This window comes from Sturnira hondurensis, unplaced genomic scaffold (genome assembly GCF_014824575.4).
Source record: "Sturnira hondurensis isolate 20B ecotype Veracruz unplaced genomic scaffold, ASM1482457v3 Scaffold0016462, whole genome shotgun sequence".
Classification (NCBI taxonomy): domain Eukaryota; kingdom Metazoa; phylum Chordata; class Mammalia; order Chiroptera; family Phyllostomidae; genus Sturnira; species Sturnira hondurensis.
Window position 1 is genome coordinate 8,568,672 of NW_028089093.1, and position 16,233 is coordinate 8,584,904.

General features: G+C 39.5%; 1 pseudogene; it reads right to left on the reverse strand.

Moving 5' to 3' along the window:
• Positions 1 to 447: 447 nt before the first annotated feature.
• Positions 448 to 15,751, reverse strand: LOC119000934 (poly(rC)-binding protein 2-like; annotated as a pseudogene).
• Positions 15,752 to 16,233: the final 482 nt, after the last annotated feature.

A 16,233-nucleotide genomic window follows, 5' to 3' on the forward strand; every position in this document is an offset into this window, starting at 1 on the left:
GGAAACGACATGGTTCTATTGTAATCCTATTATTTCTTTGTAATTTATTAGCTGGAAAACCCTCTGTAAGAATAGATGAAACTTCCTTCATCTATTCTTTATTTAGAGTTCAATTACGGAGAGGAGACGGCATGCTAGGTTTTTTCTTTTATTTACCAGTTTTCCATAAGAATTTTTTCTATTTTTCTACATATAGTCAGTTATTTTATGTAGATCAGTTATTTTATGATATGCTATTTCATTGGTTATATTAGGATAATTATATTTGCTAGATTACCTACTTCAATTATTATTATTATTATTATTATTATTACTATTATGTGTGTGTAGAAACTGAAAATTTGAAAACTATTTAAAATGTGGAATTGCTGATTGTTTGAAACGACACAGCTGGCTCATGGATTGTGGCAAACAGCAGAAAGGGATTGAGGATGAATCTGCGCTGTCCTAGCGGCTCCCTATGCTACCTGCCTCCCAGAAAAGTCTGATCTTGATTAGATATTGAGCCAGACTAACACTGGCTGGAGATCCAGTGATGGGAACCCACCTATCAGTAGATCCTTCCACTGGGTTCACAGTTCCGATCTGCACCCCAGACATCACATTGATTTTGGCACCTTGACACATGATTACCCAGCCAATCAAACAACTTGGAATGATGAGTTTATGAAAAGTACTCTGAGCAGGTGCATCCAAACCTGCACTGAATCCAGTGTTGCCATGTGTCATGGGGAAAATGAGACTGTTGCATTGCCAATTGGCGCAGCTTGGTCAAATCTGGCTGTAGAATGGTATACTGCTCTTGAATGGCATAGGCCCCTGAAGGTGGTCCCTCCAGGTCGGGGTTGAGGCACATGGATGGGGTGGTGTGGGGAATGCTTGCATTGTTGCTGTCTGTGCTATACCTGTCCTGACTACCTGCAAAGATGAGCAGAGAACTGGAAGGCTTGGGCTGGTACTGAATGGTGTCCTTCAGGGGGAACTCCAACTTCACCACACAGACCTGTCTCACATACTCAGTGATGGATTGCTAGGTTGAGTTGGGGAGCATATGCCCTGCCACTTGAACCTGAGTCTCTGTGCTCTTTTATTTCCTTGATCTTGCAACCACCTTTCCCAGTGAGAGAGCCACACTGACTAGCAGGGACCACCAGCCTCAGGGTGACTGGAGGTGGACTGGCAGCTGTGCTATTGGTCATAGAGCTGCTGGTCTTCCAGTTTGTCGATGATCATAGCAAAGGCTTCGAAGATGGCATTAGTGGGTCCGGCCAAAGTGATAATTCTCTCAGGACAATTCCCTTCTGAGATGTTGATACATGCGCCACTCTCCTTGTGCATCTTCTTAACCAATTATCCTTTCTTTCCAATGACACTTCCAACTTCCTTTCCATGCATAAGTAGCCAGATGGTGAGAGTGACCAGTGTCCATGTTGAGCCATGTTCAAAGTTCCAGTTGTCCCAGCTTTGGCCAGTGAGGTTTCTTGAAACTGGGTCTTGAGTCTTTTTGACGTCACTCTAGCAGTATAATGGCTTCCCTGCTATCTAGCATTACAAAATATTTCAAGCTTGTATTAGTTTTCTAATTGCCGAGTAGTAAATTTCCACAGATTTCAGGTCCTAAAATACCATCCATATTTATTCTCTCACAGTTTTGTAGTTCAAAAGCCCAGCACTACGTGGCTGGGTTTTTGCTTAGAGTTTTACAAAACTGAAATCAAAATATTGGGTGAGTGGCATTCTTATCTGAAGACTCAAGGAAGAATCTGCTTTCAAGCTTATTTAAGTTGTTGACAGACCCAGTCCCTTCTAGCTGTAGGATTGAGGTCCCCAAGCTCTTGCTGGTGGTCACTTTCTGGTCCCGGAAGCCTCGTTTTCTTCCATATGATCATTTTTCCATATTCAAGCAAAGAATGACATGCCAAGTCTCCCTTGTGCTTTGTGGGGGTGTTTTGTTTGCTTACTTTCTTTTCCAGATTTATTGATGACAAATGATGATTTTAGGTATTTAAAGTATACAATGCGATGATTTGATATATGTCTCCCTGTGCTGTGAACCTTGACCTCTTTTACAATCTGCAGAAGAAACCTCTGCGCTTTTAAAGTACTCATGTGGCTAGGTCAGCTAATCAGGATACTCTCTGTATCTCTGGGACTTTAATAACACCTGCAAATCCCTTCTTAGCAGTATCTGGATTAATGTTTAGTTGAATCACCAATATAGGAATCTGGGGGTATTACACACATGTGTATAATATTACATATAACAAAACTCATGAATGTATACTAGTATTTCAATTCAAATTCAGAACTATAAGATTTCTATATAACTTCAATATTTTGTATGTATCTCTGTTAGCAAACCAAAGTTGAGGTTCAGCTGCCCACTCTCCCCATAGCCAAATTCCCGAGGCAGAGTTTGGTGAGGAAGGAAAGAGGTCTTTATTCAAACGCTGCACAGTCTGGGAGAATGGCAGACTCTTGTCTCAAAGCCCGTCCTTTTCGTAAACCCAGAGGAAACCCCAGCTGCTCACAGCCAGACCAAAACCAAAGGCAGTATCCAGAATTCCTTCTCCCATTTAAAATGCTATCTCCTGGGAACCACAGACAGTAACTGAGTGGTCATCCAGGCAGCCACTGTCAGGCCTCATGCTTCCTCCCTAGAACCCACAGGTGGGACCAGTGTGGCCCTTGGCTGCATGGCTTCCAGGACCAGAAGGTCCCTCAAATGCACCAGCCAGTACGTTTGTGAGGTGAGCAAAAGTGCGCCCCTTCCTTCCCCTGGGTTTATACTAGTTTCTACGGTCGCCGGACCCAGTGCTCTCTCAGCCCAAACTTCTCCGTGTTCTGGGTGGGTCCACACCCCCAATCAATCCCTTTTTGCCCAGGCTAGACTGGCAGATTTCTCTGCTACAGCCCCTCCCCCCGCTGCCATCCTGACCTCTAAGGCACACGTGTCTGCCTGCTCTGGTCCCACTCCCAGTCAAGTACTGGGAGAGGGTAGGAGGGCTTCCAACCTCTCCAGTTGTTTCACCGGCCTTGCACGCCATCAGTGCTATGCTTCTTCCCATTGCCATCTTGCCCAGGGGCGGGAGATGTGCCGCCAAGCTATCCGTGTCATTTCCGTTCATCAAACCAGGAATTCTGGTTGTCAAAGAAACACACGGCGGAAGGAATTAGAGTTTCCTATAATTACTCATTGCTTTACAGCGTGTTACACACACCACTATTTCATAATGGCAGTTTTAAATAATACTACCACTAATAAACGTCTTGAAAACATTTAAACATTTTAAATAAAATAAAATATCTCGCCTTTTCTCTAGCCATTAGAAGTAGTTGTACTATATATCTATATTTTCAAATCATGTAATCATTATATATTCCTTTTTAATGCTCATTTTGTCTGTGTTCCATAATTACTGGTATGTTTGATACACATAGTGTAGAAGACCCTCTACTTGTTTTAACTGCTGAAGATTTCCTCTACTAAATGCCTCAGGAGGGTTCTTAAGAAATAGAGCTTGCCCTGGCTGGCGTAGCTCAGTGGATTGAGCGCGGGCCTGCAAACCAAACAACTGCGGTTCGATTCCCAGTCAGGGCACATGCCTGGGTTGCAGGCCAGTTCCCAGCAGGGGACTCATGAGAGGCAACCATACATTGATATTTCTCTCCCTCTCTCCTTCCCTTCCCCTCTAAAGATAAATAAATAAAATCTTAAATTTTTTTTTATTAAAAAATAGATCCCTTGAGTTTTTGCATGGTCAGTTTATATGTGCTCTTTATAATAAAAAATCAGTTTTGCTTGATATAAAATCTCTTGTCCACATTTTCTTTCCCTTAGTATTTTAAATATACTATTCCAATTTCTTCTGTTGAAAAGTCTGATAGAAAGCTATTTTTAGTCCCTTTATGATTCATTTTCTGTTTGCAAGACCAAAGGGCTCCTTTGATGTCTAAAAGGTTTTTTTAATGTCACTAATTTTGTACACCGTCCTTTTGTTTTCACTGTAAATTAATGTTCTCGACTGTGCAGTGCACTCTTTCATTCAGTTTCAAAGACTTTTAAAAACCAGAAATGTTTTCATGAATTATAGTGTTTAATATTAATTTGGTTTTATTCCCTTTATTTTTGTCTTCAGGTATTTTTATTTTTCCTAAACTGGATGTTCTTTGTTATGCACACACACAAAACTGCACAAACATACATGTTAATTTTTATTGCTTTTAATTTGTTCTTTATTCTTTTTTAATTTAAATTTTATTATCTTCACCTTTTTAGAAGGTAATATTTATGGTTTGGTAATTTTTTATTTTCCTTATAGTTTTAGTTTTAATATTTGAATTTTCTAAATGTCTGTCATTCCTGAGCTTTATTGACTCAGTTTTAGTTTCTTAAAAAATTTTTATTAATGCACTTTTATACTTTTTAAAATAATTGTTAAAATATTTGGGGGTTCATTTTGTTCTGTTTGTGGGTATGTCTTTTGGTGTGTTTTCATTATTTATGGAATTGTTATTCTGTTTTTTATCCTCTATTTATTGTAACTATGATTTCTTATTCTCAGCTTTTCTGAAGTTTTAGAAGGGGATTTGATTCTATCTTCATAGTAATCCTCCTCATGTGTTTATTTATATAGGATCAAAAAATCTGACAGCCTACTCTGTAGTCTTTACTGGGTCTGTTCCCCTTTCCTAGTCTTATCTGGACTTCGTCAAATTCAGGTGAAGTAAATACACAATAGCAAAATGGCTCTTGCACTATTTCCAAGATCGGGGGTCTATGTTTTTGTTCAATAGCATATATCCTGCGGTTAGCACAGTGCCTGGCACATAAAACTCAGCACTAAATAGTAATGAAGATAAAAATAAATGAATAAGTAAAAATATGCTAGTGTACTTTCTACACTAGCGTTCTACATGTACTTTCTACACAAGCATTCTACTCACATTAGCTTTAGTCTGCCATAACAGCTCAATGGAGTTGACGGTTAAACGAACCCGTCATTGTACAGATAAGCTTTTAGTTTTGGGTCAGTGTTGCAGCAGCTTCAACCTATTTCCACTTTTTGACATTTTCAAAGGGGGACTTAGGTTAGGCTATAGGTAGCCTAACCTAAGGTCGGCTATCAGTAGTAAAGAGTAGGAGGAGCAGAACCCGTGCATCTTTAAGCGTAATGGGACACATGTGGTATGTGTTTTGGTGCTGTGAGTAGCAGTATACCACCTTGATCACACTTCACAGGTGTTGGATTCCTTACAAATTGACCACAAGATAAAATTACAACTCATTTTATTGCAGTGTCTGGGATTAAACTCACAATATCACCAAGGTATGCCTGTGGGCTATACTTAGCATGTTTATAAAAGGGGCGCCCAAGCCATTTTTTTCTTCTTTTCTTCTTCTGCTTCATCTTTTCCTCCCTCTCCTCCCCCTCCCTCCTCCTTTTTCTTCTTTGTGGTTTGTTTGTTTGTTTGTGGTGGGTCAAGGAAGTCATTTTGTTACAGATACAACGCTTTCAAGAACCAAGATACTGCTACCAAGCCCCCTGCCTCAGGGTCTTTTCTTTTTACTGTGGTTCTTTGCCTGCCACTGTTGACAGGAACCGTGGCTCTCACTGCCAGAGTTTGGTAGAAAGGAAAGGAACTCCTTATTCAAAAGGGGTACAGGTTTACAGTAATGGCAAAAACTACCATTAAATCCCACTCCCTTTAGAAGAAAAGATACACCCAAAACCCACAGAGAGTCCTGCCACCCCTTGCCAAACTGGGCCAATCAAGGGTACCGTATCTCAGGAGAAGAAATAGAAGCCCATGGCTTGGCTAGAGTCCCAGTTCCTCTCAGTAATCTGTGCTTGGCCGGCCATGAGTCCCTGCACCATCCGCTGTGACACCAGGATCTCCAGCTAATCCAAAGCCATGTCTCCTGGCCCACCACCATGGGTCCTTTCATCCCTTTTCTTTCCGCATGGACACACATTGTCCCTGGTCCCTTGTGGTAGCCTGCTTTTTAGTTTAAACCCCAGCCTAGAATATCTTTTGTAACCCCATTTCTGACTCCTCCCACAACTGGCTATTTAGCACTCCCATATTTTCTGCCTTTCCTGGCTGCCATTGTTAGTCTGGGCAGGTATGGCAGGCGTGGCCCCAAGGTGTGGAGCAAACCGTATCCAAGCTCTTGCGCAGGCGCCGTAACCCAGGCGCACTGTCTGCCAGCTACATCACGGGTTAAAGTCATGCATTACACCCCACACAGGCTAGGAGATTAGTCTGCTGTTATTGATAGGCAAAATAACTGCTGCTTTTCTCAGACCCCAAGCTAGGTTTGTGGGGGTTCTAGGGCCTCCCAGCCTACAGCCCATTACAATTTGGAGTGTTAATTATGCTGATGTCTAAAACAGGGTAGAACTAGATCAGCTAAAGGAAATGAGGGTCTTTGGGAGCTGTTCCAGAGGAGAGATCTTGGAGAAAGTCTCGGAAGAAAGAGAAAGCATGCCAGATGTAGGGGAAACAGTCAGTTTATCTTGGTTTCTAAGTCTCACAGCACTCTATTCTGAATTCATTTAGAATGCTTACAACACTCCCTGCAATTAAAGATGAAATGTTAGGGCGGGGGGTATTGTTGTTGATTTTAGTAAAAACAGTTGGGTATGTATCAGTCCTTTCAGACTACTATCACAAATTACCATAGACCAAGTGGCTTCCAAACAGCATAAATTTATTTCTCACAGCACTGGAGGCTGAGAGTCTGAGGTCAGGGTGCCAGCACCGTGGACTTCTGGTGAGTGCCCACTTCTCCTTGTGTCCTTATATGGTGAGAGCAGAGAGGAAGCAAGCTCTCTCCTGACCCTTGGTTTTAGGCAAAGGCTTTTTTTTGGGGGGGTCCATGTTTCACTATTTAAAACTTATGTTATGTAGAAGTGGTAACAAGAATTTGGGTTTCAAATTTCTGTAGGTTTTTCCCATTGAAGAGAACTTCCATTCTCCTTTGAAGTAACTTGCTGCCATAACAGTAGCTTTCAGTAGCCTGGTTAGAATCATGGACACTGTTTTGATCTTTCTTCTCCCCCAGGAACCAGTCAGTGCCTGCAGCAATCCTGGAAATTAAGCCTAGGTCTTATTCATGTATCTAAATTAGCTGATTCATTAAAACATTAAATTGTTTAAAGACGAAATTGAATACCCATGCTTTACATTTTTGAATTTTTATAGAGAATCTGAATGCAAGTAGTTAAACTAAGTACAAAGTAAACACAGCTGTCCAGATGTCTGAATTATCAAAGGACTTCATAAGTAAGCAGTTCTTTAGAAAAACGATCTCTTTTGTTCAATTTCTGTAGCAGAGCCCACACTTATTTGTACAGGAAAGTTCCATTCCTCAAATAGAGTAAGAGCAGAGATTAAGAAATTTTTTAATACATTTATCATTTCTTTTCTGAGTCTAGAAAAAGTAATAACGTACAGGGAACTTAGGGGAATGATTATGAAGATATACATTAATTTACATCTTTTCTTGATGTTAACATCTAAATTCCCTTTCAAAAGCTTGTATTATTCCTGAAGTTTCCTCTGGTGTCTGCTTTGGAGTTTCAGACTACTAAGGCATTTGTTAGTAAAAAATGTATCTATGAAATTATAATATCTGATTGTTTATTAGACTGTCTGTTATATAATTTATTTAATCAGGGATTCATTCTACCTCACTGGTCAAGGGAAAAAAAGGAGAAATGTTTCAACGGTTCTCTGCTGCTACATCGTCGTTTTGAATAAGCTCAAGTCTCTTGTGCTCTTCAAGTCTACTCACTAGAAGTCTGAGCTGGAATGCTACACTGTTCCACCCAGTTTGTGCAAGCTGGACTTTTAGAGCAGAATTTGAGAACTTTGTGACTAAAATAGCACCCAGAACCCAGAATACCGTTTCATGTAATGTATGCATTCAATAATACTTAACAGGAAACTGTTTTCCACCATTTGAAAAGAAAATATTCTTCTTCAATAAAATTCAATACTTTCCTGTAATTTCTGAATGCTTTCCAGACCAAAGTGTTAAGTGGAGCAAAGGTCATGATAACGATCAAATCAGAACTTTGTGTTTAATTGCGTGTACACCAGACTCTGTTCCATAACACAATGTGTATGTTGCGTTGAAAATAATTGTCTGCCAGCTATGAATCATGTCTTGAAAATCAAGATGGAATTTTTCAGCCTGCTGGTGAAGGAAAGCTTTTGGAGAAGTGTCATCACTCACAATCCCTCCAACATAAGATAATTATGATCCAATATCTAGAAACTTTTACCCTGGGGAGATGCTAAATATTTAAGCCAGTCATGTAACCTATGGCTTGCTTTTGCATTAATCTAAAGTATTTTTTTAGTACAAACAGGACATGACTTTTTGGAGTAGATTCTTAAACATTTAATAATTCAAAGGTTATTGTTTCAAATTTCTAACTTCAAATTTTCATGGGAAAAATCAGTATGAAAGCACTAAGGTACCCATATCTGTCCCTTATTGCCACTGACTTCATAAAATCTCTAAATTTTGACGTGGGTTGCACAAAGCAACAGATCGCAATGTGCAGATGCTCTGTTCACTAAAAACAATGACTTCCTTTGTCACGAGATGGCACTGCACACAGTTGTAAATGCGCTGTTCTCCCTCGGGGAACAACACCTTGCAGCGCTCAAGAGGAAGCAGCACGGCCCCTGGACATTCCTACTTAACTTCCAGGATATTGGGAAGTACTAGAGAATGGCCACACAGAAGAAAAAAACAACTTTCCAAGCTCCAGAGTGTATCAAAAAACCCAGAACAAATAAGTTTTATTTTTCAAAATAATTTGAATGTAGAAAGGACATCAATAAGAGGAAATGAACTGCCCAAATTAGTCTTCTATTCACTCCACTTTGGGATTGAACAGAAGAAATAGGACAAAAATGAAAGGGAAGGATAGAAAAAAAGGTGTATTTAAGTGGAGAGTTTGAACACTGTGTATATGTGCTTTAAAAAACGTGTGGGGGCATTCAGTTGCCCAAAGGAGAATCCTCTCTTCCCCTTCCTTCCTCAAGGATCTAAGTATGGAGTCAGACTTGGCAATAAGACTGGCTATGATTACATTTTAGATATGCAAATGTAAGCAATGGGTAGAGAACTTCATCTCTGGTTTTTATCACATTCGCAGTTAATTTTTGCAGAGTTAATATCATTTTCTGCTTAAAGATCCTCCGTGGCTTTCCATTTCACTCATAATTAAGTTCAAGCCCCTGGAGTCACTTAGTACCAGACTATGAACTGTTTTTACAGGCTTGCCATGATGTGGCATACTTATGCCAGATGGAAAAATCAATCATGTCATTAAACACGGTGTCTAATTCAGCTGACCTTTATCTCCTTCAGTGAGGCTTTTTCAGTGGAGTGAACAAGCACTCCACTGATTAGCTATAAGCATGGCCACACTATCTTAGAGTGCACTTGTTACCTCCACCACTTTGCTTTTTCAGATTCTCTCCCTTGCTTCATAGGCTCAATGCACTATGACCCATTGGCACCTAAAATGAATGAGCCAAGTAATTTTGTTATGATTTGAACATCTGTGCATACTGTTTCTATTCCTGTCTGTCACCACCCTAGAGGTGATTCCTTTTCAGCCTCCCTGTCACACTTCTCTTACAGAGGTATTCCCAGAGGGAATCTATAGTTAGTTATCCTATTTGGTAACACCTATTCTTTTTATTTTATGTCTATTATCATACATTGTAACTACAGGGTGGGGCAAAAGTAGGTTTACAGCTGTTCTTATGTAAAATAATATAACAATTATTCAATAATAATCAAACAAGAAACTGTGATTTGCATACTTACGATAGAAACCTACTTCTGCCCCAGCCTGTATGTATAAATGAAGCACAGGCTTCGGGTTTCAGACAGATTTAAGAAAGACGTATATGATGGGCCCTCTAGTGAGCTAATTGTACACTAGCCTATGAGAGATTCTGGGAAGTCCTATTTTAAAGAAATCTGCTGAACTTTACTTAACTCAAGCTTCCAAAAATTACTTTTTAGTATTAACATTTCAGGAAGCCATATGGAAAAAGACCCTTTAGAAAACACTACTAAAATTCACCCAAGCTCTGTATTTTATTTTATTTTTTTAAGATCTTATTTATTTATCTATAGAGGAGAAGGGAAGGAGAGAAAGAGAGAAATATCAATGTATGGTTGCCTCTCACGAGCCCCCTGCTGGGAACTGGCCTGCAACTCAGGCATGTGCCCTGACTGGGAATTGAACCACGATTGTGTGGTTCACAGGCCTGCGCTCAATCCACTGAGCTACACCAGCCAGGTCCAAGCTCTGTATTTTAAAGAGGATAAAACAGGCTCAGATTAGCGATTGTCCATACTATAAATGGAGCTGGTAATAGTTTGAGGGTCTGAGATGGACACAGTCATATCGACAGAGGGTTTATCTCCACAGAGGGGCCCCACAAAGTGACTGTATTTATCATTTTTATTGACTGATTGATTTTAGAGAGAGAGGGAAAAGTAGAGAAAAAACATTGATTTTATTTTCCCACTTATTGATGCATTCATTAGTCAATTGTTGCATGTGCCCTGACCCAGGATCAAACCCACAAACATGGCAAATCAGAACCATGCTCTAACCAACTGAGCTACCTGGCCGGGGACACTATTACTTTTTATTACCCCTGTTTTACTATATTTGTGTGGGTTTTTTCTTTGTTATTTTGTTAATTTTTTTCAATTGCAGTTTACATTCCATACAATTTTGTATTCATTTCAGGTGTATAGCATAGTGGTTAGACAATCATATACTTTAGAAAGTGTCCCCCCGATATTTCCAGTACCCACCTGGCATCTCACATAGTTATTGCAACATTATTGACTATATTTTCTATGCTGTGCATTACATCTGCATAACTATTTTGTAACTACCAATTTGTACTTCTTAATGCCTTCGCTTTTCACCAATGCCCCCAGCTCCCTCCCCCTCTGATAACCAAAAGTCTGTTCTTTGTATCTATGTCTGTTTCTGTTTATTGTTTTTTTCACTTATATTGTTCTTTAAATTCCAAGTGAAATTGAAATTATGTGGAATTTGTTTTTCTCTGACTTATTTTGCTGTTTTTACTAATCTTTATTCCAGTCGCTGTCTTTAAACTTAGTACAGACTAAATTTTATCAGAATATACAAAATATTTATTTGAATATCTGCTTTCTTTTTCTTCATTTCTACCCACAAAAAAGTTGTTATTCACTATTTCATTGTATTTGGGTGGGTCAAATAGAATAACAAAGATTTATTTCAATATCTCCCTCTGCATTCTAGCGAGTTCTTAAAGAGAAGGGAGTTTATGTTATTCAACCCGATTTATTTACAGCTCCACAAGAAATCAATACTAGAGGATATAAATATGAAGACTACTTCTCTAGAGGTATTCATGGTTTAGAGGGGAGACGGACATAATAAATACAAGCAATTATAATGTGTCAGACTGTGATGTGTTCTACAACAGAGAAAGATTAGCTGTGAGGGAGGGTTCTGGGATTGCTTTCCAAAAGGGGCAACAGGTGAGTTAGAAGAGACAAACAACTAGGGGATTTTATCACGTGGAGGAGGAAGAGAAAGGCTGAGGTGACATCATAACATGATCGTGCTGTTTCTTCCACCTGGAGCCCTTTACCAGGCCTAAACCTTACTCCAGGTGTCATTAATTCTTGTCTCTGCTAGATGAGCCTGTATTATTTGGTTGATGATATGCAAGTGTTTAAAAACAGTCTTAGCAGGTAATAATAAAACTGTTTAATGTTTTACAGCTGTGGTTTTTGATATGGTAGCTAATAGCTACATGTGTCCATTTAAATTTCATTAAAATTAAATAAAATTTAAAATTTAGTTTCTCATTCACTCTCACAAGTGTCCATAGCCATGTTTTCAAGTGTGCCTTTGACCACAGCAGAAATAAGTATCTTCCCTATGTGCAGTCCATATATTTCTCAAAATTCTTCCCCTAAGATATCTCACTTGAATAGAGAAAGAGCTATTGACGTGTGGTGCACAGGGACCATTGTCATCGCCATTACCAAGGTGAAGGATGTGAGAGAGCCATTCAGTTGATTCACCAACTTCACATTGCTGGCAGCACTGGGACTTACATAGAATTTTGACTCAACTTCAGATGCCTTTTTGATGAGAGGAACAAAATTAAAAAATCATCTTCCTCTTGGTCATAAATTCTGGGAAAATCACATTCTTAGAGGAAGTTAAAAGCAACAAGGAAAATAGACGAATTTTCACCCTTACTGAAGTCATCCCTCCTGTGATTCTGTGTGGCAATTTCTTAGCAATATACTGTAGAGCCACATGACCAGATAAGATGGTAAGAGAAATACATGCATTTAAATCAAACTGAGGGAAATACAGCTAGGAATGTGATCATTAGCACATAATGTAAAGAGCTCAAAATCCCCTCGTCATCCATGCAAGACTGTTTACCCGATTGGCTAAAATGAGAGGCTAATTTGTAGTGACACAGCAGCAGCTTCTTAGCAACGTGCTTAGTGTCCCGCATTTCAGAGTCAGTCAGGCCTCCGAGCGGCACCGTGGCTCTCCATCCTGCTTTGTTTATACATGCAAGCAAATGAGGGGATGAAAATGGGAGGATACAGGAGCAGCGCTACTTACAAGGATACTTTCCATGATGTAAATCAACAGGAGAAATATGTTTAACAAACAAAACAGCCTGTAAAATCTTCAGCCTAAAATCCAAAGCTGTAAATCACATAGTATCTATGGCCTAAAGTGCAATATGTGACTCATAAAATTTTAATTTGTGTGAGTGGATGTTCTTGGTAACACATAAAGACACAAAGCTGCAATACAGTTTCCATGGAAAGCACCTTTCACACACATCAGCCTTACTTTGTAGGTGGCCTACAGAAGTTTCTACTGAGGTCTTCAGGATACACATTTGGGGGGTGCTGAGGATAGCATGTGAGTCATGAGACTAAAAGGAAAATCCCACTATCTTAAAATTTAATAAAGCAAGATGGGATTGCTAGGCACTTTACAAATGACCATAAATATTTGTTGAATGAATAAACACATTTCTGGAGTATATGTTCTCACTTTGGGGCTACTGCTTATATACTCATTCTTTTATTACTCATCACAACATAAAGGTTTGTTAGTAAATTAGTAAAATATATTTGTTAAGGGAGGAGGCCCGGGACCGGGGTGGGTAGGCCCTGGCCGTCTGGAAGTAGGATTCCTCGGCAGTGTTACAGGAAGAGCATTTGGGGGACACACAGACGGGGATTTTAAGTGGTAGTGAAAAGGTTCATTAGAGTAAAAAGAGGTAGTACAGTCTTACAGAGGCAGAGAGTGGGCAGGCTGGGTAGCCGCTGAGTGCACTCAGGAAAGGAAGTTACAGAGGCAGGAGGAGAGTCCTCTGCGGCTGCTGACTGCTTCCCCAGGTGCAAGTCTTGTGGGGATCCTTAGAGTTTGGGGATCCAAAGAGGGCAAAAAGTACGTGCTCAAGAGAAGGCATGGGTGTGCTCTGAGGAGGGGTGCCCTGGGTCGTTTGTCTAGATTCCATGTATTTCCTTGGGTTGAGGGAAAGAGCAGGCTTTCTTTCAAACTACCCAATCTCTCTCCTGGCTTTCCCGGGGCCTGCACTGTGCCCTCCTGCTATACAATTTCTTTCCTGAACTCTCCAGGGCTTGTGCCCTTCCCCAATCCAATCCTTTTTCCCAGACTTTCCCAGGCTAGTCTCTTCCCTCCTTTACGGTCACCATTTTGGCTTCTACTGCACATGCCTCATGGTTTGGCTTGTCATTTGCCTCTTGCTCATTGGCTCAGTGAAAGAATTTTTTCTTCCCATTTCCTCCCTTCTGCTATAAATCCAGAGGAACAGTGCTGGTTGCTACCTGGGGAGACCGAAAAGTGTCTTTCCTACCTACTCAGATTCCCAGAGTGACTGTGACACTGTTTTTTCCTAGTTAATCAAGCTTAGTTGAATGTTTGGTTTTGTTTGCTCCCTTCCTTTTTGCTAATATCTAACTAACTGACTATTGTAACATATTGATTATACCTTGTTATTTAGCTTTCCATCCATCCCTTGTGTCTTCCCATCCTAACTGACCCCACCCTCCTTTTTCCAATCCTGATTACAGAAACTGCTCTGCTTGTACTGTTGACATGATCGACTAGTCGGTTATTTTAACACTGGAAATTTGTACTTTCATATATATTATGATGGGGAAGAATAAGAATTAAGAATATATGGGGGGAAATTAGTGGGGTAAGTCTTTCAATGGTCAATAAATTCCCTAATTTCATCGTTTATTTGCAGATGTTTTGGTAGCAAGGGGGAGATTATTTTTGCTACATGTTCTAACAGAGTAGCCATCTTACCTCACGTTAGCCTTCCTTGTATTTAGACATGATTACTAACCCCCGTAAGTACTATGACTGGTGTAACTTATTTTACAAGCCAGGAAAACTTTAAAAGTGAAAAGGCATTATTAATAATTAATAACACAGATAAAAGAAGTAAAAACAGGAACTGTACCAGGCAAACTGTGATGTATGTGTGTCTTACTTCTGGTCCTATAAGCTGATTAAAATCAAAACGATAATACTTTCTATGTACCCTCACTGAAAAATGTAGAATACAATTGTTTGGTAATAAATACTGTAGAGTACAAACAACACTATTTGTCTGTATTCTTCAAAGACTCTCTCTGTTTACCTTGTGGTGAAAAACATGATATGGTGATTTATTTATAAGAGTCTGAGGCCTAAGCCTGTTAGACAGCAACTTTTCTCTCATAATTCTCAAGAACCTATGGCAATATTATCCAGTTTCAAGTTCCCGGGCTCTTTTCCTCAGTGTCTCTGACCTATCCAAACTGCCTGTCTCTTTTTGATATGACACAAGTCCAGAGAAATTTGAAAATGGTTTGGGGCACTTGGTTCAAATATTCAGTATTCTCTCTGCTCAGCAATATTTGAGCTGTATTATTACATGGCTATTTTATAATTCATGCTTCAGAGTCTCACTAACTAACAAGATAGAAATGCTGTATAACATGCTATAATTTGGTGAATTTGTTTCTGATTCCATCCATGATATCTCTGAAGTGGTTAATAATTACAGAATGGGTTAATAACTACATGCATTTAAATAATGTTTTGACACTAGAAAGTGATATAACTTAACAGGAAGGCAACATAATCTGACAGAGGATAAATTAAGAAAGATTATAGGGGTATCTTCATTATGATATGGACATATAAGCTAAATAATATAAAGAATTGAAAGGTTAGGATCATCAGTATTGAGAGAAAACAAAGTATGTAGGCTGGAGATCTGTATAGATATATATATATTTATTCAGAAATATGATATATAACTAGAATTTCATTTACTTGTCCTTTTTTTTAGAATTATACTGAGAAATTCAAGAGACTTTCTAAATAAACAAATAAAAACAATAGAGCAAGTTTAACTTCCAGCTCCTCTGGCTACCACATTGCTCTTCACCTCCTCCTCTTTGTATCAATGAGGATTCTTTCAACTGAAGGACACAGTTGAAATACTGTCCACACTTACTAAAACATCGATGGAGATTTCGAGGGGGTGACATTCCCGAAGGTTCCAGAGGAAGTGTGCTGCGCAGGCGCAGGCGAACAGAGCCCCGGTGCCAGCTTGCCGTGATTCTGAGAGCCATCCTCAACCACATGAGGCTTTTCCATCTTGGCAATATTGTTTAGACGGAGCCAAGTGTTTATTATGGCACCGTGTTACTGGCCAAAGGCTCAAGTTCTGTCCCAATTGCTTAGGCTTGTTTAATCCGAGCAAAGTTTTTTGGTATGAGAAACACTCTGTTCCCAGAGTTAAGGGTGAACTCAGTCTTACCTCCAACTGCATGGCTGCCACACGGTTAGGAAAATGTGGTGTAAATACAGTTAGTGTAAATGACATTTCCCCAAAGGAAAACTGGCTCCCGTAAGAATAGGCAAAGGGGGGGATAGATAGATGTGCAATAAATATATATTTATTTATACCAGGTGTTCCTCTTTCTTCGCACCTTTCTTTCAGCCATGGACTTCACTGTCTCATTAAAGGCATCCAAGAAATTGTTAACCCATTAAAAAATGTGTTATAAAATTTTATTTCAACAATGTATGAGATATATTTTTCAAGAGGGGA